Raw genomic sequence first — 26,132 nt, forward strand, 5'->3', positions numbered from 1 at the left:
GTGAATATATGTGAAAAAATGCTAATAAAGCAACAAGCTAGTAAAGTAGGGTGCATTAAAAACTTAATGTAACAAAATTAAATATGACTACATAAATCTGATATGACTTAGTGAGATCTTTAATATCATCTATTAGATACTATCTATTAGATAGATTTAAATGATTAAAAGCATATGGGAATTACTATAGTTGGTATTACCTTTGCAAAAGCCAGCAGCAAATCTGTCCCCCTCTACTAGCAAACATACCGGGAATATATCTTCCCACCCTTATCCACAGATCCAAATGTTGAGGAAGAACTGCTTCAAGCTCTAACTTAATTTCCTGAAATTCTCTAACAATTATTAATATCAAAGAGATATAATTCAGTAGGGAAATGATATATCCCATTGATTGCACCCTGGAAAAAGGACCTTCCTTTTACCTCTAATGCAGAGGAACTCAGAACTTGCAGGAGAGCCTGTTTCAACCTTCGGATCGCATGGTAAGATACCTTTTCTTATACCAATGACAAAATATGCTCCTTTCTAACTTTCATCCATTTGTTCTGGTGTAACCATATGGAATGCAAAACAAGTATTATCTTTCCTCACATACTGAAAATATTCATGTTTCCTCTCCATAGCAGGTAATCATCTTCTTTTAATCATTGACATATTTTAAATATAAATACTATAGTAGAGATGTGCAAGGAAAATCTGTTACTACTGATAGCAAATCAGTTTAATTATAATCTTCTTAAATGTTAGGTTTATCATACTAAAAACTGCAAGTTTTCATAGGGCTGTTTTAGAAGAATGATGGGACATAAAGCACCTCTTGAGACGGAATGATGTGGTAAGAGGCAGGGCTACATGGTCAGCAAGATGACAGTAGGTTTCTTTAGCCTGGCCTGCCCTCTGTCTAGCCAACTTGGGGAAAAATACTTCTCATTCTTGAAGTCTGGCTCAGATGTATAAAGGTTTTTCCTAACCTACAAGCCCCCCTCTTTATGTTCCCATGACATATCCTTCATACCACTACTGCAGCAGTTATGACAATGATTCTATCTCATCTGCCTGGCTTCAAATTTATATCTGTTGTTTCACTATAATTATTAATACCACCTCCTTTCACTCTGCAAAGTATCCCACATTGTATTATAAATGATATTACTGTAAGTATAGTTAAACTTCAACTATTATTAATAAGATTTTCTTAAACACGGGGCACCTGGGGTCTTGGTCAGTTAAGCATCTGACTCTTGGTTTCAGCTCATGATCTCAGAGTCCCATGTTGGGCTTCCTGCTCAGCGGGGAATCTGCTTGAAATTCTCTCTCCCTCTGCCCCTCCACCTGCTTGTGCAAATTCTCTCTCTCTCTAATAAGTAAATTGTAAAAAAAAAAAAAAAAAAGAAAAAAAAAGAAAAAGAAAAAAAAAGAAAAAGATTTTCTTATAACTAGGTCTGCATTCTATTTCTTTTTCCCAGAGAGAATAGTTTTTCTCAGAAGAGAATAGTTTTGCTGGGTTCTTGTTCCCATGTCCTACTTGAATAATAACGATGGCAGGAAAAAGTGAAGTGACTTTTGCTGATCTGTAACATTTTGAGACTGTCTTTCCAATGACCCAAAGGTTCAGATCTCTTTCCCTCCACTTCAATTTTGGATGTCAAAGTTACCTCAGAGAAAAGTTACCTTTTCTCTATTCATTCAAAAATACATCTTCCTTTCTATAATTCCAAAGAAGTGCTGATTTTGAATGATTTCAAGGGGAAAAAATTTATATACTAATATGGGGGGGGATCCTAGTTGAAGGTTATCATTTTGTAACTGATTGGATAAATTAAATAAGTGACATCTACCAGTTCACTAATGTGATTGGTTTACAATGGTACGAACAAAAATCGTGTCTTTTAATTGGCTTATTACAAGCATGTCATAATATATTATAACTGTAAGATACAGGCCAAGATCAAGGTACAGAACATGAAACATAAGAGTCAGCTGGAAATAGGTAAATGACTCATCTGAACAGAACCTCTATTAAAAGAGGTATGCATACCTCTGAAACTAATAATACAGTATATATTAAATTGAATTTAAATAAGATTTTTTAAATTAAAAGATGTATGAATATATAATCTTAATAATTAGAATTATATATTCTGTAATCTTTATTTCAAATCATAATTTTGAATAAATCCTTAAAAAACTGGGGCACCTGGGTAGCTTAGTCGCTTAAGCACCCACTCTTCATTTGACTCAAGTCAGGTCATGAGATCAAGTCCCAAGTCGGGCTCTGTGCTGTGTGTGAGGCCTGCTTGAGATTCTCATTCTCTCTCTCACTCCCTCCCACTCTTCCCCTCCCCTGCTCACATTCTCTAAAAAAAATTTTTTAATTAAAAAAATTAAAATAAATGACTTAAAATATTTAAAATATTTTTAAATTTAACCTTTAAATGACAGAATATTCTTCCCAAAGTTCCTAAAGAAAAAAAAATGTAACATTAAGATTATATAATGGGAATAATATAGTCAGAACACAGGTTTCCCCACTAGACTGAACACAGCCATTTTACTACTTACATAATTAAAAATATAAATGTATTCTATAAAGGGCAGTTCTGACTTATCCTGGAAGTAGCTCTGGATTTAGATTTCCAACTTTTATTCAAATACACTTCAGTGATCACTCTATGCCACGTACTGTGCCAAATGCTAGGCGAGAAATATTAATAAACGTAAAATACGGTCTCAGCCCTGGAGATCAAAATTAAATGAGAAAAGAGAAGCACATTATCACTTAATAATATATGACAGAGAGGTTGGCAATAAATATTATGGGAACAAAAAAAAAGAAGGGTGCCTGATAGACTTCTCTAGACAATAAGACAAGTGAGAACAGGAAACCTATCTTTTTCATACATGCAACCCTGGCCTCTGATACAATACCAAGCACATGGTGGGTTCTCAATAAATACCCACTGAAAGAAAGACTGAAAAGGGGAGACATAAGATAGAAAAGAGTAGTATGTGAACAAAGACACATGAAAAAAAATGCTATTTTCCTCAAGGAACAGCAAGAAATTATATATTCCCAGAAACAAGGTGATCAAGAAGAATAAAGGAAAAGGAAGATGTATTACAATGGTCTTATATACTAAGAAACTCAGGTCATCTTTGAGCAAAGGGTAATTACTAGGGAAAACACTTATGCAAGTAGATGGCATAATCAGCTGTGTTTTAGAAAGACAACTTTGGAAAACAGACTGTTGGGAGGACAAAGGGAGGTATAAATAGATGTTACAAAATCTTCCATGCAATGTGCGCCTGGGTGGCTCAGTGGGTTAAAGCCTCTGCCTTCGGCTCAGGTCATGATCTCAGGGTCCTGGGATCCAGCCCCGCATCAGGCTCTCTGCCCGGCAGGGAGCCTGCTTCCTCCTCTCTCTCTCTGCCTGCCTCTCTGCCTGCTTGTGATCTCTGTCAAATAAATAAATAAATAAAACTTTTAAAAAAATTGCTTTGGCAATTTGGGATCTTTAAAAAAACAAAACAAAAAAAAAACAACAACAAAAAAATCTTCCATGTGAGAAACCGTCAGTAATGAATCAGAGGCAAAAAGAAAGGTATAGGATTAGAGAAAAGGTAGAGGGAGGAATCAAAAATAAATCCAGGTTTCTCAATTGGCTAATCTGACATATGATACTATTTACTAATACAGAATCCTAGAGCCAAGTACAGATTTATGGATTTTTTTAACCATTTGTAGTAATAAGAATATGTACCAAAAACAGTAACAGCAAAAAACACCTCATAGTGTTATACGTTAAAATGATGGGACAAAATAACTGAGTATTTGGCCTACGTACAAAAGAGACTTAAAGAGGCGCCAGGGTGGCTCAGTCATTAAGTGTCTGCCGTCAGTTCAGGTCATGATCCTGGGATCAAGTCCCACATCAGGCTCCCCACTCAGCAGGAAGTCTGCTTCCCCCTCTCCCACTCACCCTATTTGTGTTCTCTATGTCTCTGTCAAATAAATAAAAATAAAATCTTTAAAAAAAAAAAATATATATATATATATAAAACGCAAGAGACTTACAGCCCAGTGGTTTTCAAACTTGTGTTCCTAAGAAATACATGAGTTATTATAAGAAATATTGATTACAGAGCTAAGTATGGCTAGAAAGGGACCCACTGTAATGTGCATTTACAGGAGATACCCCAGTGATCCTTATCCACACTTAAAATTTTTTTTAAGGTATTTATTTATTTTAAAGAGAGAGAGAGAACAAGCACTCCATGCATGAGTGGAGGAGGGGCAGAGGGAAAAAAATCTTCAGTCTTCATGCTGAGCAGGGAGCCCCAACTCAAGGGCTCAATCTCAAGACTCTGAGATCATAACCTGATGCAAAACCATGGGTGGGACACTTAACTTACTGAGCCACTCAGGTGCCCCAAAACACACTAAAATTTGAAACATGCTATAAAGACTACCAGAATATTATGTAACTAGATTCTGATATCCCTTTGGATTATTTGATCTGAACTCTAGAAGAGATAAGAAGCTACTTTATGAAGTATGCTTCTGTATCATTTTCAAATAAAATGATACAATATCAAACAATACCCAGAAGACAAAATAAATTACTAATACATATAATCTACATTATACTAATTTTTTGCATAAATAATCTTTTAATGTCCACACCAACCATATAAAGTATGTTACTATTACCATCTTCATTTAAGAAATGAGTTGTAAGAGACATTATTTTCCTAAAGTCACGTAAATACCAGAATTTGAACCTAAGCAATCTGATTCTAGTATCTACCCTTATTCCCCAGTATAAAATCACTCTACAGTCTACCACATTATACTGCCTTTCACAGCGCAGAGAACATGTTTAGTATACACAGCAGATTGTAATTACATTTATTCATGTGACTGATATTTTTCTCCTCACACTCTAAGTCTGTTTCAGTTCACCACTGTATCATCCTATAACTAGAAAAATGAACACAGTATTCACTTAGAAAAAAATTACTGAACATACTATTCAGAAAAAAATTCATAAAAACTTTAAAGTATCCCAAACTCTGTTTCTTGAAATAGGTGCTGGGTTCACGGGTGTGTCAATCTGTGAAAATTCACTGAGCAATACACATATATTACATTCAGTTCTCTTTCAGTATATTACAGATATTACAGAAACTTGTGACTTTAACTTGACTTTTCACAATCCAGCATTTGTAATGAAAGGAGTCCCCACCTCAGACCTCTGAATATTAAAATACAAGAATTTATAAGATAATACTCTTATGATTAATTATAATAAGAGCTATAGTACAAATTATGTAAAGCAGGAGCAAATAAAGAAGATCATGTTACATTTATTTTACAACTCTGAGGACCAAAAAAAAGTATCCCCCTAACCCTAACCAAACTGATCTTGCTATTGCTTTGGAAAGGAATCTAAGAACTTACTTCATACAATTAACAGGTAACTATCTTTGTCCACTCAAATTGGTCAAATTTTTATAAAATGTTTTAAATGAAAGCACTTAGGAAAAGAAAAAGGTAGAAATTCAAATTATCTACCTTAAAAATCACCTTCATAATCTTTCTCTGCTCCTCTCCTCACACTTCGAAGCACTGTATTTATATTCATAGCAGTGCTACAAGCCATGTTGCAACAGATGGAAAAAGAACCAAAGCCTAACTATTTACCTTACCTAATAATCTTCTAATCATTCCAACATTATTTATTTTACATTGTAAATGATCTGTGAATTTATAAATATTTTCTGGTAAAAAGATGATTCAGGTTGAGTTAAAAAATGAAGAGCAGCTCGATAGGAAAGAATAAGTAGGAATTGCTTTCTTAGAATTCATCTCTTGGGGCGCCTGGGTGGCTCAGTGGGTTAAAGCCTCTGCCTTCGGCTCAGGTCATGATCCCAGGGTCCTGGGATCAAGCCCCGCATAGGGCTCTTTGCTTAGCGGGGAGCCTGCTTCCTCCGCGCTCTCTCTCTGCCTGCTTCTCTGCCTACTTGTGATCTCTGTCAAATAAATGGATAAAATCTTTAAAAAAAAAAAAAAAAGAATTCATCTCTTTTCCTTTCTCATAATGAAATCAGAAATCAGTGGATTACTTGGGCTTATACTACAGTTATGGGACAACTGTGGTAGAGAACTCTACCCAAATTTACAAAGCACTTTTACTTTGTGCACAAGTACAAAGTATATGCAGTACACAGAAGACATGCACCAGTCTACGGAAATGGCTGTCATTCAAGTATCTATTTGTCATGACATTTATTTTACTGTCATTTTTTGGAGAGAAACCCAATATGAAAAATACTGTCTGCAACTAGAGCATTTTCCTTTTTTTTTTTAATTTATTTTTTCAGTGTTCAAGATTCACTGTTTATGCACCATACCCAGTGCTCCATGTAATACCTGCCCTCCTTAATATCCACTACCAGGTTCACCCATCCCCCCCTACCCCCCTCCCCTCCAAAACCCTCAGTTTGTTTCTCAGAGTCCACAGTCTCTCATGCTTCCTCTTCCCTTCCAGTTTCCCCCAATTCACTTTTCCTTCCCTTCTCCTAATGTCCTCCATGTTATTCCTTATGCTCCGTAAGTAAGTGAAACCATATAATCGACTCTCTCTGCTTGACTTATTTCATTCAGCATAATCTCCTCCAGTCCCATCCACATTGATAGAAAAGTTGGATATTCATTCTTTCTGATGGCTTAACACTCCATTGTATATATGGACCATATCTTCTTTATCCATTCGTCTGTTGAAGTGCATCTTGGCTCTTTCCACAGTCTGGCTATTGTGGCCATTGCTGCTATGAACATTGGGGTACAGATGGCCCTTCTTTTCACTACATCTTTGGGGTAGTGCAAATGCAGGGTCAAGGGGTAGCTCTATTTTTAATTTCTTAAGGAATCTCCACACTGTTTTCCAAAGTGGATGCACCAACTTACATTCCTACCAACACTGTAAGAGGGTTCCCCCTTCTCCACATCCTCTTCAACTTGTTAAATACTGTCTTGTTAATTTTGGCCATTCTAACTGGTGTAAGGTGGTATCTCAATGTGGTTTTGATTTGAATCTCCCCAATGGCTAATGATGATGAAGATTTTTTCATGTGTCTGTTAGCCATATGTATGTCTTCTTTGGAGAAGAATCTGCTCATGTCTTCTGCCCATTTTTTGACATGATTATCTGTTTTTTGAGTGTTAAGTTTGAGGAGTTCCTTATAGATCTTCAATATCAGCTCTTCGTCTGCAGTGTCATTTGTGAATATCTTCTCCCATTCTGTGGGTTGCCTCTTTGTTTTGTTGGACTGTTTCCTTTGCTGTGCAGAAGCTTTTGAGCTTGATGAAGTCCCAAAAGTTCATTTTTGCTTTTGTTTCCTTTGCCTTTGGAGACATGTCTTGAAAGAAGTTGCTGTGGCCGATGTTGAGGAGGTTATTGCCTATTTTCTCCCCTAGGATTTTATAGATTCCTGCTTCATGTAGAGGTCTTATCCATTTTGAGTTTATCTTTGTGTATGGTGTAAAAGAATGGTTAAGTTTCCTTCTTCTATATGTAGTGTCCAATTTTCCCAGCACCTTTTAATGAAGAGACTGTCTTTTTTCCACTGGATATTTTTTTCCTGCTTTGTCGAAGATTATTTGAGCATAGAGTTGCAGGTCCATATCTGGACTCTACTCTGTTCTACTGGTCTATGTGTCTGTTTCTGTGCCAGTACTACGCCCTCTGTGATCACAGCTTTGGAGTAAAAAAGCTTGGAATCAGGCAACGTGATGCCCCCAGTTTTGTTTTTCTTTTTCAACATTTCCTTAGCAATTTGGGATCTTTTCTGGTTCCATACAAATTTTAGGATTTGTTCCAGCACTTTGAAAAATGCCGGTGGAATTTTGATTGGGATGGCATTAAAAGTATAGATTGCTCTGGGCAGCACAGACATCTTAACAATATTTATTCTTCCAATCCAGGAGCATGGAATGCTTTTCCATCTTTTTGTGTCTTCTTCAACTTCTTTCATGAGTGTTCTATAGTTCCTTGAGTACAGATCCTTTACCTCTTTGGTTAGGCTTATTCCCAGTTATCTTATGGTCCTTGGTGCTATAGCAAATGGAATCAATTCTCTAATTTCCCTTTCTATATTTTCATTGTTAGTGTTTAAGAAAGCAACTGATTTCTGTGCACTGATTTTGTATCCTGCCACATTACTGAATTGCTATATGAGTTCTAGTAGTTTGGGGGTGGAGTCTTTTGGGTTTTCCATATAAGATATCACATCATTCGAGAAGAGAGAGAGTTTGACTTCTTCTTCACCAATTTGAATACCTTCTATTTCTTTTTATTTTCTGATTACTGTTGCTAGGACTTCTAGTACTATGTTGAACAACAGTGGCAAGAGTGAGCATCCTTGTCATGTTCCTCATCTCAAAGGGAAGGCTGTCAGCTTTTCCCCACTGAGAATGATATTCGTTGTGGGTTTTTCATAGACAAATTTTATGAAGTTGAGGAATGTTCCCTCTATCCCTATACTTTAAAAAGTTTTAATCAGGAACAGATGCTGTATTTTGTCAAATGCTTTTTCTGCATCAATTGAGAGGACCATGTGGTTTTTCTCTCCTCTTATTGATTTGTTTTATCACACTGATTTATTTGCAAATGTTGAACCACCCTTGCATTCCAGGGATAAATCCCACCAGGTCATGGTGGATAACTTTTTAATGTACTGTTGGATACGATTAGCTAGGATCTTGTTGAGAATCTTGACATCCATATTCATCAAGGATATTGGTCTGAAATTCTTTTAGATGGGGTCTTTGCCTGGTTTGGGGATCAGGGTAATGCTGGCTTCAGAGAAAGAGTCAAAGTTTTCTTCTGAAACAGCTTCAGGGAGAATAGGTATTATTTCTACTTTGAATGTTTGGTATAATTCCCCAGGAAATCCATCAGGTCCTGTTGTAAATTTCTTTCTGTTTCAGTCTTGGAAGTTTACAGGTTTCCAGGAATGCATCCATTTCTTCTACGTTGCTTAACTTATTGGCATATAACTGTTGATAATAATTTCTGATGATTGTTTCTATTTCCTTGGTGTTAGTCGTGAACTCTGGAAGTTTGCAGGTTTCCAGGAATGCATCCATTTCTTCCAGGTTGCTTAATTTATTGGCATATAACTGCTGATAATAATTTCTGATGACTGTTTCTATTTCCTTGGTGTTAGTCGTGAACTCTCCCCTTTCATTCATAATTTTATTAATTTGGGTCCTCTCTCTTCTCTTTTGGATTAGTTTGGCCAGTGCTTTATTGATCTTATTAATTCTTTCAAAGAACCAGCTTCTAATTTCGTTGAGGTGTTCTACTGCCTCTAGGACATGAACTCTGTCCCATTCCCCAGACTGGGGAGATTTTCATCCAGAATTTGTTCAACTATATCTTCTAGTCTTCTCTCTTTCTCCACCCCCTCAGGGATCCCAATAATTCTGACACTGGAATGTTTCATGGCATCATTTATTTCCCTAATTCTGTTTCATGGCTTCTAACTGTTTTAGGCCTCCTCCTGATCCTTCTATCAGTTTGTCTTCTAGATCACTAATTCTATCTTCTGCCTTGGTTACTGTAGTTGTTAGGGTATTTAGATTAGATTGGACCTCACTGATAGCATTTTTAACTTCTGCCAGATCGGCTCTCACTTCTACCTTTAGAGATTCTATGTTGTCACTATTGGTTTTCTCCAACCTAGCCATTGCCTGGATAATTGTTACTCTGAATTCCCTTTCCAACACACTGTTTATATCCATATCCAATAGTTTTGTGGGGGGAGCATTTTCTAAGACAGTAAAATTAACTAAAAGCAATTACTATATAAAGATTTTTTTTTTTAAGATATATTTATTTGACAGGGAGAAAGAGAACACAGGTAGGGGAGAGTGGCAGAGAGAGGGAGAAGCAGATTCCCTGCTAAGCAGGGAGTCTGAGGTAGGACTTGATCCCAGGGTAGTGGGATCATGACCTGAGTTGAAGGCAGATGCTTAACTGACTGAACCACCCAGGCACTCCTTATATAGATTATAATCACTGGATGCTGTGCAAAAATTTCTGTGTCTTAATCTATCATACTTACAAAGACACCTATAAAATTATTAGATTTACACAGTCCCCTAAGTAGGAAACTTTTATTATATGAGAAAAATCCTGTTTGCCTCTGAAACAATTCACTATATAAATGAAACCTGTGAAATAGAACAGCTGAGTCTAAAGGCTGAGATAACTGTGATATACACCCAATCTATTAGAATTATTTAGAAGTTAGTTGTACATTTTGCTTGTACAGCTACTTTCATGTTTCTATTTTTCTCTATGAAACATGACTATTTATAGTTCAGATCACTTGTCTGACAGGTGGCTTCTATGAATGTAATGAAGGGCTTACCTCTTTGAAACTAATAAAGGAGCAAAAGGGTACAAATTCACTTTGGCAGCAGGACATTTACTTTAGCATGGGTTAGAAATGTTATTATCTAATATCTCCCATTTGTATTCTTGTTCTACAATTTATTTCATTCTAAGATTTCTATCATTAGTTATTCACTATTTCTCATTCATCTCTCTTCACTAGCTCTTTTATCTATCTTAAAAAAAAAAAAAAAAAAGCTTCAGGGTACCTGGGTGGTGCAGTTGGTTGGGCATTAGACTTCAGCTCAGGTCATGATCTCGGGGTCCTGGGATGGAGCCCTTCGTTGGGCTCCCTACTCACCAGGGAGTCTGCTTCTCCCTCTCCCTGCTGCTCCCCCTGCTTGTGCTTTCTGACAAATGAATAAATAAAATCTTTAATTAAAAAAAATGCTCCTGCCACTGTTTTCCATTTTTGAAGTGACATTACTTCTTTTACCAAATCTCTCTGGGATTCAAATTAATTAATTCCTACCTCATCATCTCCTAAACTTGACCAATCTAGGCCACTGTTCCAGTAAACCTGTTTTCAAGTTTACTACTTGTCTAATTCAAGAGCTTTTTCTCACTTTTCAAACTCCCTGACTTTTCCATTATAGTACTGGCCAATGATAGCCAAATCCACCTTCTCTCCCTTGGTGTCTGTAATTATACTGCTTTAGTCTTCTTTCCTATTTCTCAGGTTTCTCTTCTCATTGTCTCCATAACTCTAACAAATCTGATTTTAATTTTTAAGTGAACAATGCCTCAAAATCTCAATTCTGGACTTAATCTTCAAATAAAGCACCATAGCTCACTCTTGTGTTTGGTCTACCTCAAATTCATCATGTCCAATAATCTCATTCATCCTTAACAAAAAAAAGTTTCCAAAATGTCCTTTTTGAGACAACAGTAACTCTGTCTGAAATAGAAAATTACATCCAGGTCGTTATCAAATATCCCTGAGACTTCTTAGTGTATCTATCTTAAGCACTACTTCTTTTTTTTTTCTTTATCATCCTCACCATTTTTTTTTCATTATTATGTTGTTAGCCAACATATAGTACATCATTAGTTTTTGATGTAGTGTTCAACAATTCTTTAGTTGTATATAACACCCAGTGGTCATCACCACACATGCCCTCCTTAATACCCATCACTGGATTACCCCATTCCCTCACTCCCCTCCCTTCTGTAACCTTCAGTTTGGTTCCCAGAGTCCAGAGTCTCTCATGGTTTGTCTCCCTCTCTGATTTCTTCCCATTCAGTTTTCAGTTTTCCCTCCCTTCCCCTGTGGTCCTCCACGCTATTTCTTATGCTCCACATATGAATGAAACCATATGATAATTATCTTTCTCTGCTTGACTTATTTCACTTAGCATAATACCCTCCAGTTCCATCCTTGTCGATGCAAATGGTTGGTATTCATCCTTTCTGATGGCTGAGTAATATTCCATTATATATAAAAACCACACCTTCTTTATCTATTCTGCTGAAGAACATCTCGGCTCCTTTCAGTTTGGCTATTGTGGACATTGCTGCTATGAACATTGGGATGCATGTGCCCCTTCTTTTCACTTACCTAGTAGTGCAACTGTTAGGTACTAGGGTAGCTTTATGTTCAAATTTTGAGGAACCTCCATACTGTTTTCCAGAGTGGCTGTACCATCTTGCATTCCCACCAACAGTATAAGATGGTTCCCCTTTCTCCACATCCTCGTCAACATTTGTTGTTTCCTGTCATGTTAATTTTTGCCATTCTAACTGGTGTAAAGTGGTATTTCATTGTGGTTTTAATTTGTATTTCCCTGATGACTTAGTGATGTTGAACATTTTTTCATGTGTCTGTTAGCCATTTGTATGTCTTCTTTGGGTAAGTGCCTGTTCATATCTTCTGCCCATTTCTTGACTGGATTATTTGTTTTCTGGGTGTTGAGTTTGAGAAATTCTTTATAAATCTTGGATACCAGCACTTTATCCATATGTCATTTGCAAATATGTTCTCCCCATCTGTGGGTTGTCTCTTAGCTTTGTTGACTGTTGTCTGACTTAGCTTTTGTTTCCTAGCCTTTAGAGACATGACTTAAAAGAAGTTGATGTGGCCGATATTGAAGAGGTTACTGCCTATGTTCTCCTCCAGGACTTTGATGGATTCCTGTTTCACACTGAAGTCTTTCATCCATTTTGAGTTTATCTTTGTTTATGGCATAAGAAAATTCTCAATGGGGAAAAAAAGAGAGCTTTTCCCTTAAGGTCAGGAACACAAACGGATGCCCGCTCTCGCCATTATTTTTCAACATAGTACTAGAAGTCCTAGCCTCAGCAGTCAGACAATGAAAAGAAATAAAAGGCATTCAAACTGGCAAAGAAGAAGTCAAACTCTCTCTTAGCAAATGACATGACACTTCGTGTGAAAAACCCAAAAGACTCTACCCCCAAACTATTAGAACTCACAAAGCAATTCAGCACCATGACAGGATACAAAATAAATGCACAGAAATCAGTTGTGTTTCTACACATAAACAATGTGACTAAAGAAAGAGAAATTAAGGAATCAATTCCATTTACAATAGCATCAAAAATCGTAAGATACCTAGGACTAAACCTCACCGAAGAGATAAAAGATCTATACTCTAGAAACTACAGAACACTTATAAAAGTAATGGAGGAAGACAAGAAAAGATGGAAAAACATTCCATGTTCATGGATTAGAAGAATAAATATTGTGAAAATGTCTATGCTGCCCAGAGCAATCTACACTTTCAATGCAATCCCTATCAAAATACCATCGACATTTTTCACAGAGCTGGAACAAACAATCCTAAAATTTGTATGGAACCAGAAAAGACCCCAAATTGCCAGAGGATTGTTGAAAAAGAAAACTCAAACTGTGGGCATCACAATGCCTAACTTCAAGCTATATTACAAATCTATGATCATCAAGACAGCATGGTAATGGCACAAAAACAGGCACATAGATCAATGGAACACAATAGAGACCCCAGAAATGGACCCCTGACTCTACGGTCAACTAATCTTTGACAAATCAGGAAAGAATATCCAATCGAAAAAAGACAAGTCTCTTCAATAAATGTTGCTGGGAAAATTTGGACAGCCTCATGCAGAAGAATGAAACTGGGCCATTCTCTTGAGCATTCTTATACCACACTACTACAGTATTATCATGTTTTTATATATTACTAAATTCTGAATCAATGATTTGCAGATATTACCATATTTAGCATTATGTTTTTATGTTTAAGTAAAATCATTTCTATACACCAAATAAGACAAAACTCACCTAAAATTATCAAAAGAAAAACATACTAGCTAATCTGGAGTCCCATGCATCAAAGTAAAAAATGAGAAGTTAAGCTTTTTTATCAACATTGGACAATGATGATCATAATCAGGTAAAAAAACAGTAATGCACAATTAAGTTGTGTAATACAAGTATAAACAGATCCTCTAATTACAAGCTTACTACTTGTTATTCTTCCTCACATTTCACTTAGTCATGCATAAATAATTGCATTAACACCAATAATCAAAATCTAAAAGCATATTTATAAATTCTCTTTGAATTAACCTTCAAAAGCTATGAATTACTACAAATGAAACCAGTATAATGCATTTCTTAGGTTACATCTTGCATGAACAGGAGGTTTGAATATGATCCACTAATTGCTAATATTTTTATATTTCTTTATGCATTTTGATAATACTTTTGGGACATATTTGTTTTCCATATTTCCACTAAAGGACCATGATGCTTCATGTGAAAACCTGGGGTCAGATAGGGTTAGGAATTCAAATATATTTATTTCAAAATGTAGTATTTACCACAGATGCACCATACCCAGAAGGGTTTGAGGCAGCACTGCATATTCACCCACAAGAATATTTTTTAGGTAAAAGCTAGGAGTAGACACACTGAGATAGTACAAATGCTGGTCAGGTTTTTTTGCCAAATGAATTTAGGTCAGGTTAGGTTTTCTCAGGTCAAGTTATTCATGAAAATAGTTTTCATTTTCAGAGTTCTTGGGTTTTCAAGTTGTGGGTAAGAGACTGTAGGACTGTACAATTAATACTACCAACATTCTAGACCTTGTACCCTTTTCTGTAACAGTCACTAAAACTGTCTTTTTTTCCATGTTCCCAATGACACAGAATTATGGAAATACTGAGGTATAAATTTAGATCTCTTTATTCAAGTTTGATAGTTTAGTAAGAAATAAACTACATCACTCCAGAAATAACTACTGGTTGTCCACACAGAGAATTTAACCATCAACAAAAAAATTTTCCCACTATTCAAAATAAAAACATGTCATTTAGAATAAAAAACACTTAATAGAAAGGACGACTTCAAGCTTTCAGAGTAACTACCTGGCTACCAAAGTACATTTGAAATCTACCAACATGGGTACTACTTGAATGTGATTAGAAATGCCAAATGTTGGGCCCTCCTATACCTACTGAATCTGACTCTTCATTAAAACAAAATCCTCAGGTGCTTCATTTGTACATTTAGCCAGAAAAATTTAATAGCAGGCCTAACTGCTTTTCCTTTAAAAGGTCTGCTCAATGGGTTAAGGGGTGCCTGGGTGGCTCAGTTGGTTAAGCGTCTGCCACTGGCTAAGGTAATGATCCCAGAGTCCTAGGATCAAGCCCCACGTCGGGCTCTCTGCTCAGCAGAGAGTCTGCTTCTCTCTCTCCCTGTGCCTCTCTCCATCACTGATGCTTTCTCTCCTTCTCAAACAAATAAGTAAAATCTTTAAATTGGGAAAAAAAAAAAAAAAAAAAAAAAAAGTCTGCTTAACTTACAAGGTTGGCCCTTGGCTGGAATCTAGAAACAAATCTGGGGAGGGTTTCCACCACATTATCTGATGAGAGTGGCTCACTGGGCCTAAACTATTTACACAAACAATATGGTTTATGCTGAATACCAGCTTTTCTTCTGTGAGTCTGGAATTTTGTTACCTGCCAGATGAAAGGTACCTACTTGACAAATCCTCAATAAAAACCCTGGGGACTGAGATTCTAACAAAATCCCTGTTGTAAAATATTTCACTTGTTCTCACAATCTGTTGCTGGAGAGGAATGACCCCACAGGTCATTCCTGTGGAATGGAGAAGACACTAGAAGCTTACACCTGGTTTCCCTCATTTTACCAAATGTACCTTTTTCCCTAAGCTGATTTTGCTTTGTAATCTTTTGCCATAATGAGCCCTCAAATTATCAAACCTGGGGTGATCTTGGGGCTCTCCAGTACAACATTAAAGTTTGAGAAACACTGCTCTAGAGCTTAAATGTAGGACTTAAAGACTACAGCTCATCCCTGGACAAGTACAAGACAAGAAATCGATCTTGTACAGGGCGACTGGGTAGCTCAGTCATTTAAGTGTCTGCCTTTGGCTCAGGTCATGATCCAAAGTCCTGGGAATGAGCCCCTTGTCAGGCTCTCTGGTCAGCAGGGAGTCTGCTCCCTCTGCCCCTCCCCCGTTTGTGTGCATGCTCGAGCTCCCTCTCTCTCAAATAAATAAAATCTTAAAAAAAAAAAAAAAAGAAAGAAATCCATCTTGTACAAAATCAGACCTTAAGAAAAGACTACTCTCCCAGGAAAAAGTGTGAATTGGAAGCACATGCATCAGACAGATGTAGATAGCAAAGAAGGGTACTTCTGGGTAAAGCTGAAAACAAAACGAATAAAGACTTCCCTGAGATTTTTTGAAGCCACTGTACAAGGCTTTGGAACTTAGATGTATGTACTCTTTTGCATGGTCCAAAAAAATCCAACATGAGAATTTTAATTTAAAGTAGCCCCTTGCTGAATATAAGTCTCTTCAACAAATGTGCTGGGAAGATTAGAGAGCTACATGTGAAGAACGAAAATGAACCACTTTGTTTCACCACACACAAAAATAAAGTAAAAATGGATTAAAGATCTAAATGTGAGACCTGAAATCATAAAACTCCTTGAAAAGAGTACAGGCAGTAACGTCTCTGACATTTGCCATAGCAGTATTTTTGTAGATATATCTTCTGAGGCAAGGGAAATAAAAGCAAAATAAACTATTGGGGCTACATCAAAATAAAATGTTTCTAGGGGTGTCTGGGTAGTGCAACTGGTTAAGCATCTGACTCTTGGGTGAGCTCAGATCATGATCCTGGGGTTGTGGATCAAGCCCCACATTGGACTCAGCATTCAGCATGGCATCTGCTTAAGACTCTCTCTCTCCCTCCGTCCCTCCTTTCTCCCATTCTCTCTCTTTACATATATACATAAATATTTTTTTAAAAGTGTTCCTACACAGTGAAGGAAACAATCAATAAAGCTGAAAGGAACCTACTGAATGGGAGAATATATTTGCAAATGGCATATCCAATAAAGAGGTAGTGTCCAAAATAAATAAATAACTGATACAACTCAACACCAAAAAAACAAATAATCCAATAAAAATAGAAGACATGAACAGTCATTTCTTTGAAAACACACACATGAAAAGATGCTCAAAATCACTTAGGGAACTGCAAATCAAAACTACAATGAGATCACCTCACACCTGTCAAAATGCATAAAATCAGCAACATAAGAAAAAAAGTGGTGGAAAGGATGTGAAGATGAAACCCTCTTACATTGTTAGTGGGAATGCAAACTGGTGCATCCACTACGGAAAACAGTACAGAGGTTCCTCAAAAAAATTAAAAATAGTACTACCCTATGATCCAGTAATCACACTATTGGGTATTTACTCAGAAAATGCAAAAACACTAATTCAAAGGGATACGTAACAACCCGATGTTTATTACAGCATTATTTACAATAGCCAAACTATGGAAGCAGCCCAAGTACCTATCAATAAGTGAATGGAAGAAGATGTGGTGTGTGTATGTGTGTATAATGGAATAAATATGTATATATAATGGAATATTACTCAGCCATAAAAAATGAATTTTTGCCATTTGCAACATGGATAGAGCTAGAAAGTATAATGCTAAGCAAAATAAAAGAAAGAAAAATAGTATGTGATCTCACTTATATGCAGAATTCATTTAAAATATTTTATTTATTTATTTGACAGAGAGAGAACACAAACAGGAGTGGAAGGCAGAGGGAGAGAGAGAAGCAGGTTCAATCCCAGGACCCTGGGGCCGTGACCTGAGCTGAAAGCAGACACCCAACTGACTGAGCCACTCAGGCACCCCTCGTATGTAGAATTTAAGAAATAAATAAACAAAAACAAACAAAAGAGAGAGAGAGAGAAGAGAGAGACAAACTAAGAAAGAGACTCTTAATTATAGAGAACAAACTGATGGTTGCCAGAGGGGAAGTTGGATGGGATGATGGTGATTAAAGAATACACTTACCATGATTAAAAAAATAAAATTTTTTTAATTTTTAAAAAAAGTAGCCCCTGGTCTACCATACTCCCAGGCAGTAGAAAAAGCAAACTCAATCATCAACTAGCCCCCATAACCCACTCACCCAACCAGGTACCTACACTTAGCCTGGGTAACCTAACAAATTTAAGTGCACAAGCAAAAATCATAAACACAGAAGGAAACATGAAAATAAGACATTATAAACAGAAACAATAAACAACAAAACAATCTACAAAGGCTTGAAATACTAGAGTTATCATATATATATATATATATATATATAAACAATAAAATAATAATGTTTTATATATCTAAGGCAGCGGGGGTTGGGGGAGGTAGGACCATATTGGCAAACTTATGCCACAAAGGGTGAGATTGTCAGTATTTTAAGCTTTGAAGGCCATTCGATCTCTGTCACAACTACTTAACTCGGCAGCTACAGCATCAAAGCTGTCATAGACAATGCTCAGATAAGCATGGCTATGTCGTGCAGCATTTGCAAGCTGTATCTGTGAGATTTGGAAACTACAACTTAACAAACCTCCAATTCAAAGAAAAAGGACTGAAAATAAAAGATTCAAGAGAGCACTTATTTAAAAAATTACAAACATCCCAGCATAATTTCTTTAAATAATTATCATGATTAAAATAAAAACTGGGTGGGGGGGATAAACCAGATAAACACAGCTAAGAAGAGAATTAATAATTAACTGAAAGACACAACTGAAGTTTTATACAGAATGTGGCCCACAAGAAAAGGAGATGAAATACATGAAAGAGCTTAAAAAAACAAGAAAGATAATGGGAAAGCCTAACATACATTTAACAAGAATTTCTAATGGAAAGAAAAATGCAGAAGATGCAATACTTAAAAAGTCAAATACTAAGAATTTTTTGAATTGTTCAAAGACATGAAATACTTAGAATCAGGATGCCCAATAAATCCCAAAGTAGGATGCGAATAAACATGTAAACTTATTTTACTAAAAATGTTTAAAACCGAAGCAAAAATTGTTCTTACAGAAAGAAGACAAATTATCCAGAAATAAAAGCAATTTGATGGACAGTTTGCTTTTTTTATTTTACATACTAAGAAAATAAAAATAATCAAAAGTGTAAGAATCTTGTATGAATCCTGACTCAAAATGGTATCTGTTAAAGAAAAAGAAATCTGTAAGACAGTCAGGAAAATCTGAGCATTAGATGAGATAAAGAAATTATTGTTAATTTACTTGTGTTAATGGTATTGTAGTTATTAGATTTTAAAAGTCCATATCCCTTAGAGATATATCCCTTAGAATCTTTATCCCTTAGTTATAGATTTTAAAATCCTATCCCTTAGAGATACAACTGATGTTATCTACAAATGAAATTATTAGATGCCTGGCATTTGTTTTAAAATTATCCATGAGGTGGAGAGGAGGATAAACAGCTGAAATAAGATTTTCCTATATGTTTATAATAGTTGAAGTAGGGTGAACAATACATGAGGGTTCCTATACTTTTTTCTCTACTTAAGTCTATGTTTAATAATTTTCATAATACAGTATTTTTAATAAAAGCTGATAATCCCAAGTGTTGACAAAAGTATGATTCTGGAGCAAGTCTTAGATATTGCTCCTATGAGGATATAGATACAGGAGATATACAGCCATATACAGATATATAAATATATATAATATAAGCAGTGATTCTACTATACCAAGTTACATAACCTAGAGAAATTTAGGTAGGAGTATCACAATTCACATATAAGACCATGTAGAAAATCATTGTTTATAATTATTTATAATAACAAGAAACTACAAACAACCCAAATGTCCATGATCAAAAGAATGGATAAATAACTATTATTTATTTAATAACATCTTCCCTCTGGATTTTTACCTAAGCATTTGCCAGATACAATGCTAACTTATTTAAACAAGTTTCCTCATTTAGTATTTATAATCTTGCAAAATGCACAATATTATATCCCTTCCCACATATAAGAAAAGTTAGGCTCAGAAAATTAAATAGTATGTCAGATATTTCCCTGCAATATTATGGCAAGAATTTGAATCTAGATCTCCCCTACTACAAACAGTTTTCATTTCACGGTAATAATTAGGAATGTATATTTTCAAAAAAGAAACAATTTGTTAACCTTATAGGCAAAATAACTTAAATTGGTATTATAAGAAAAATACAGTGCTATAAAAGTAAACAGTAGTTCATTCAGACCTGTACAAATTACCAACAAGGTTGGAAATAATTTGCAATTCCTATTTTATGTGTTTAAATGTATGTAAACATATAATAAAGACAACGGGGGTCATTTCTAACCAGTTTATCTCAAACAACTTGCTTAATATTGTCTAAGTCTCCTCAAAGTACAGTAATAGTTGCAACCTTGTTAGTATGTACAGAGCCCTTTTCTTTTTTAAAAAAGTCTCACTACATTAAGTCATCTCTAAAGTGTCTGCCAACTAACTCTAGTTGCTTATTCAGCTTCAGCTTTAAGCTTCCACACCAGTAAACTTCAACAACACTAGTTCATAAACCAAGAAACCCTTCTTTAGTGCAAAGCTTGGCTTATTAAAAATGCTCAGTTCAGATCAAGGGAGAAATATCAAATGAAGAAATAACATTATCAGTTAAGAATCACATGCATGCGGGGCGCCTAGGTGGCTCAGAGGGTTAAAGCCTCTGCCTTGGGTCAGGTCATGGTCTCAGGGCAGTGGGCTCTCTGCTCAGCGGGGAGCCTGTTTCCTCCTCTCTCTCTGCCTGCCTCTCTAAATACTTGTGATCTGTCAAATAAATAAATAAAAATTCTTAAAAAAAAAAAAAATCACATGCATGCTACTTTTAGCGATTAATCTTCCATAGCATGAGAGTGTTCAATTTGAGTGTTAATTAGGATTCCACTCAAATACTTTTACCTACTAAGTATTTTTTAAAAGCAGATCACTAATCAAAATATTTCGTAGTATTTCTCTTATTTATTTTAGGCTATTACAACGTCCTTGCTGCACTTAACTAATACTTTCCCCAGGAAATGCTAACAGTAAAAAACAATAATACAACTTAACTGCTCCTTCTTTATTTGCTAAAAGTGCAAAACATCCCTCGATTAACAAACCAAAACCCAGACATTATACAACTATATTTGTTATAGTAAAACAGGTTTCTAGTCTAGTGTCACCCCTAACACTGCCAGAAATCCTACACTGAGGATTATGAAGCCTCAGTGATGCTCAGGGGAAAGAATGCCATGATCCCTGGGCACCCCTGCAGAGCACACATACTCATAATCAGGACCTCGAACATTGTCTGGCAAATAAAAAATATCAACTAAATAAATGTTCACCCACAGAGGGACCTGCATGGCTCATTCAGGAAAGCATGCAACTCTTGACCTTGAGGTTATGAATGCAAGCCCCACACTGGATGTAAAGAGTACTATAAAATAATAATAATTATCATCATCATGCACAGATGTGCACAGAATCAACAAGCAAAATTTGGTAAAAAATAAAAATTTTCAGCTTAACCAGCTGAAACAGCTGAAAGTCTACATGGTAAAAGAGAACACATTGCAAGGATCTCATTCACTTTAAAAAGGAAGTACAATTTTAAAAATACATAAGTAGAAGTTGTGATATTAAGATTTTCCCAAAAATCTGCCTGTAAGCTATTCTGCTTAGAGCTCATATTCAGAATAAAAAATTTAAAAATATTAAAGAGAATAAAGGTAAAATTAATTTCTCCCACAAATAAAATAAACTGCTCCCATTCCTGTACTTTCCCTATTTCTTTATACTTTCAATGATAGATTCAATATCTAAATGAAAGAAGCATCTAACAACAACAGCAGGAAAGTGAAATGAACAGAATCTTATTTTACAAAGGTCAGGGAAGGCTAGTAACTCCCTTCTTGGTCTCCTGATTTGTCAATCAAGTTTAGCTAACCAACCAGTCTACATTTTCTGAATGACAAGTAACTAATTTTTAAAAGCAAGGTCTGATTTATCTTGTAACCTCAACCTTGAAACTTCAGAAAACTTAACAGAATACTCTGGCTATGGTATATAGTCAGTAATTAACTGAATAAATAAATGAATGAATACAGGGAGACAGCATTTCCACTCATGGTCACAAAGAATTGTCATTAATGACAACTCAAACATTATTTGCTAACTCAAAATACTAAGGTGATTAGGGTTAGACACACGTAGCACAATTTTAATGCAACCATCCTTTCTACAATGTTGGTTTTGTGGCTTTCTCCTCTTGAATACTGAAGTCTCATGTGATTCAAAGTGGATATAAAGTGAAAGGATTAATTCATTCACTTATTCATTCAATTAACATTGATTTAGTGACATGTGCCATTACAGGTTTCTCCAGGGGCCTCAGTCCACTATCCACAGACCAATCAAGAGTTAGCTTTCTAAATAATCAGATAATGTCACTCCCCTGCTTAATCTTCTAATAGCTTCCCTTTGCAAGCATACCACAATCTCTAGTCTCATTCTCTCTTCTCCCTCTGGTTCATTGAGCACTAACCACTATTTGTTCTTATCTCTGGGCTTTTCTACCATGTTCTTTTACTAGGAAGAAGTAAGTAGACCCCCCCCCCCATATCTTCACTTTATGCCTCCTCATTAGTCCTGAATCAAAAGTATCACTGCCTCTAAGAAGTTTTCTCTGATAATCCCAACTACCACTCAACTCCCTTTCAGATACCTAAGTGCACACTATTCAGAGCATCAGTCCTTAACTTTCTGTTTTCACATGTTTTTTGTCTGCATTCTCCCCCACTAGAATATAATCTCCTCACCCACAGAGAGACAATCTTTTTCACCACTGAATCACCAAGAAAGGAATGGTAACCTGCATATAGCAAAGGTCCATAAATGTTTTTCAACTATGCCTGAGGAAGGCAGACATGGACAAATTATCACAATGTTTTAAGAGAGGTAACACAGAAAGTTTTATATAGTATAAAAGCCCAAAGAAGGAAGATATTGAACCTGCTGGGGATATTAAGATTAATTTATGTGGAAACCTTATTGCTAGCTACAATAAAGATTGGGAGAAGACAGGACTAGAATGGATAGAGTAGTTAAGAAGCCAATGCTCTCATCCAGGAAAAATAAATGGTAGCTCAAATAAAGGCACAGTAGCAGAAATAAAAATAATTAGGATGCCTGGGTGGCTCAGTCTGCTGAGTATTTACTCTTGGTTTTGGCTCAGGTCCTGACCCTGAGATGGAGCCCCTGTCAGGGTCCACACTCAGTACAGAGTCTGCCTGAGGTTCTTTGCCCTTTCCTTCCCCTCTCCCTCTCCCTCCCCTTCTGCTGCCCCCACCATGCACTCTCTCTAAATAAATAAAATCTTAAAAAATAGTAATAAAATTAACAGATTTAACTTTTCAGAGATAAAATCATTATCATCAGACTGGTAGCAGATTTGATGTGTAGAATAAGGATAAGGAATGAGGCCAGGATGTCTCCTGGGTTCCTGCTTTGGCCCCATTAAAGTACTGCTCTTAGCCCAGATGAAATATATAGAAAGATTTTTAGAACAATAATCATTAAGTCTGAGACATAGATACGTTGACATAAGTGACTATACGGTCAAGATGTTAAGTAAGCAATCTGGAGCCCTCACACTAAAACAAACTTCACAGACATTTATTCCAGCAATAAATACATAATCAAGTACATACAATGTGCTGGGGCTGTTCTAGGCACTGAGGATACAATGGTGAACACACAAAAAAGTGTTTGTCCTCATAAAACTTACATTCTTTGGAGACAATAAACAATACTGTAATAGCAATAGTGACAAGGACTATGGAAGAAAAAACAATATAAAAGAATGGAAAGTGAGGGAGATAAGGGCTACTTCAGATAGAACAATCAGAGAAGGCCTCACTGATAAACTGAGAGTTGAACAGAGAATTACACAAACTGAGGAAGGAAGCCTCCAAATATGGGGGAAGAACAATTCAGACAGGATTTAACAAAGGTACAAAGGTTCTGGCTCTGAAAAAAGACTATGGGTAGGAATGAATGGCAAGGAGGAGGTTTTGCCAAATAAAGTGAATAAGAGGAAAAGAGTTAGGCAATGAGATTATTGTAGAAGTAGCCAGGGACTAGATTACAATGGGAGTCATCACATATAGTGGCAGCTTATTTCTTAGAAAAATCATCTTGTCATACACATCCCAGTTTTTAATACGGTGCTGAGAATATACCAGGTGCTCAATGAATTCTTTTCAAATTAGTAAGTGAATAAATCCATGAATTAATGAATCCCCATTATATTTGACCACAATTTATATTTGACCAGTTCCTGAACTCCAATTCATCCCCAAAGGAAAAATCAAACAGCAATTTAAAGGGCTGTATTATAAGCTTTAGCAATCTTCAGAAGCAGAATTTTTAAAATCTTTCTAACAGGGACATCACCACTAGAAAGTACATATCCTTCCAAGGGGACTGCTTAAAGGAAACATATACTTCAAAGGATATAATTTCCAGACTGTCTGCTAAAACAACACATCATTCGATAAACCCTTCACAAAATAATCAAAATATCATTTTAGACCAACCTCTGATCACGTTGGACAGCCAAGAGTTTACTACTTCAGCACTATTCTAGGAAAAATCATTTAAAATAGTTGGGGGGAAATATGATGTACTGGTGTGTACAAGAGCAGTAAGTAATATAATCCTGAAAAACATGGTGCAAAATATAGATTTACTGCATTTTGTCATTCCTAATACTATTAAACAAACATTCACTCAAATTCACCACTAAAACGAAGCATTTTTTGATAGCTAATAATCCATACTCAATGAACTAAATAGTCTAGACAGAATAAGCAAGGATTTTTGAAGGTTATTACTATGTTCCCACCTTCAGGGAATTCCAAATTTATTGTTTCCCATATTCGCAGAGTAGATACATGAACATTTTAAACATTCTGAATATTTAAAACAAAGTGAATACTAATATTTTTTAAAATATCAACATTTAAAAAATGCACTTCATCAGAAGTTTCTTTACCTTCAGTAGAGTGAATACTTGTTTCACTTTCACATTTACTCTTGCTCTTGCATACTGAAATAAGTAAAATGTTCTTTATTCTACTAATCTATGCTAAGCACATAGTGCTATGTTGCTTTCAAGTATTCTATCTTATGCAATACTATACCAATTTCCTATGCAATACTCAGTTCTAATTTCTTGGGGACAAGTACCAAGAGATGAGCAATGGAATCTTTTTCTATTAAAGCACCACCAACTCAGGGAGAAAGAAAAGCCCTAAAATCCAATGACCAAGTAAAAGCAAAAACAAAAAAACCTTCAACAATTAAAATTTATTTTAAATTAAGGAACATAAAACATTATCAAGTACAGCAAAAGACAAATGTCCATTTCTATATCACGTCCTATTATATTAAAGTCACAAGAAGAAAAACTAGAAATAAAGAAACAGAAACCAATGAGAGAAATTGAGAAATACAGGGAAAGAGAGAAAAACAATCACTTAAAGACACTTTATAACTATCAATGAGGTCTTCAGCACTCTCACTTAACCTCATAAAGTTCCACTATGTCTCCTAAAAAAATCAATTGCATTACTTTACGACTCTCTCATATGTTGAAACCTAAAGCAGGATTAGACAAGTGTTCTAATGGCCCCTTTTGAGCTCTTAAGAAAAAGAATCATAAAAGACGTTTAAACATTTATGCTCCTTCAAGGAGAAGCATCTTTATTTTATACTCTAACAACTTTTCAACTTTGATTAATACTTAAAACTGTATGTTATAAATCTAAAATATTAACACACTGATATTTCTGTATTAACATATCATTTTAAGTGAAGACCAAGAAATGTTTATCATCCTCCCTTTTTTTCCTATAGAAATACCAATTTCAGTAATCATTCCACCAATTTTATTAGGTCAACACAAAACTTTAATTGCACTGGAATTCTAAATTTTTCCAATCTTCTTTCTAACCTGTAGCTTTGAGTTTATTGAGTTCTGATTATACTTTTTCTTTCTTTTTTTAAGATTTTATTTATTTATTTGACAGAGAGAGATCACAAGTAGGCAGAGAGGCAGGCAGAGAGAGAGGGGGAAGCAGGCTCCCCACTGAGCAGAGAGCCCAACGTGGGACTCGATCCCAGGACCCTGAGACCATGACTTGAGCCGAAGGCAGAGGCTCAACACACTGAGCCACCCAGAAGCCCCTATACTTTTTCTTTAAACAACCATTAAGAAAAAAAAATTCACCTATCTAAT

The 26,132-nt window shown here is 35.7% G+C and overlaps 1 protein-coding gene across 9 annotated transcripts in view; it reads right to left on the bottom strand.

Moving 5' to 3' along the window:
- RICTOR (RPTOR independent companion of MTOR complex 2) overlaps positions 1–26,132 on the bottom strand; it is a 127,836-nt gene that overhangs the window by 88,813 nt on the left and 12,891 nt on the right. The gene's annotated exons all lie outside the window — the stretch shown is intronic.

This window comes from Lontra canadensis, unplaced genomic scaffold (assembly GCF_010015895.1).
Source record: "Lontra canadensis isolate GAN:19392208 unplaced genomic scaffold, GSC_riverotter_1.0 scaffold5, whole genome shotgun sequence".
NCBI lineage: Eukaryota > Metazoa > Chordata > Mammalia > Carnivora > Mustelidae > Lontra > Lontra canadensis.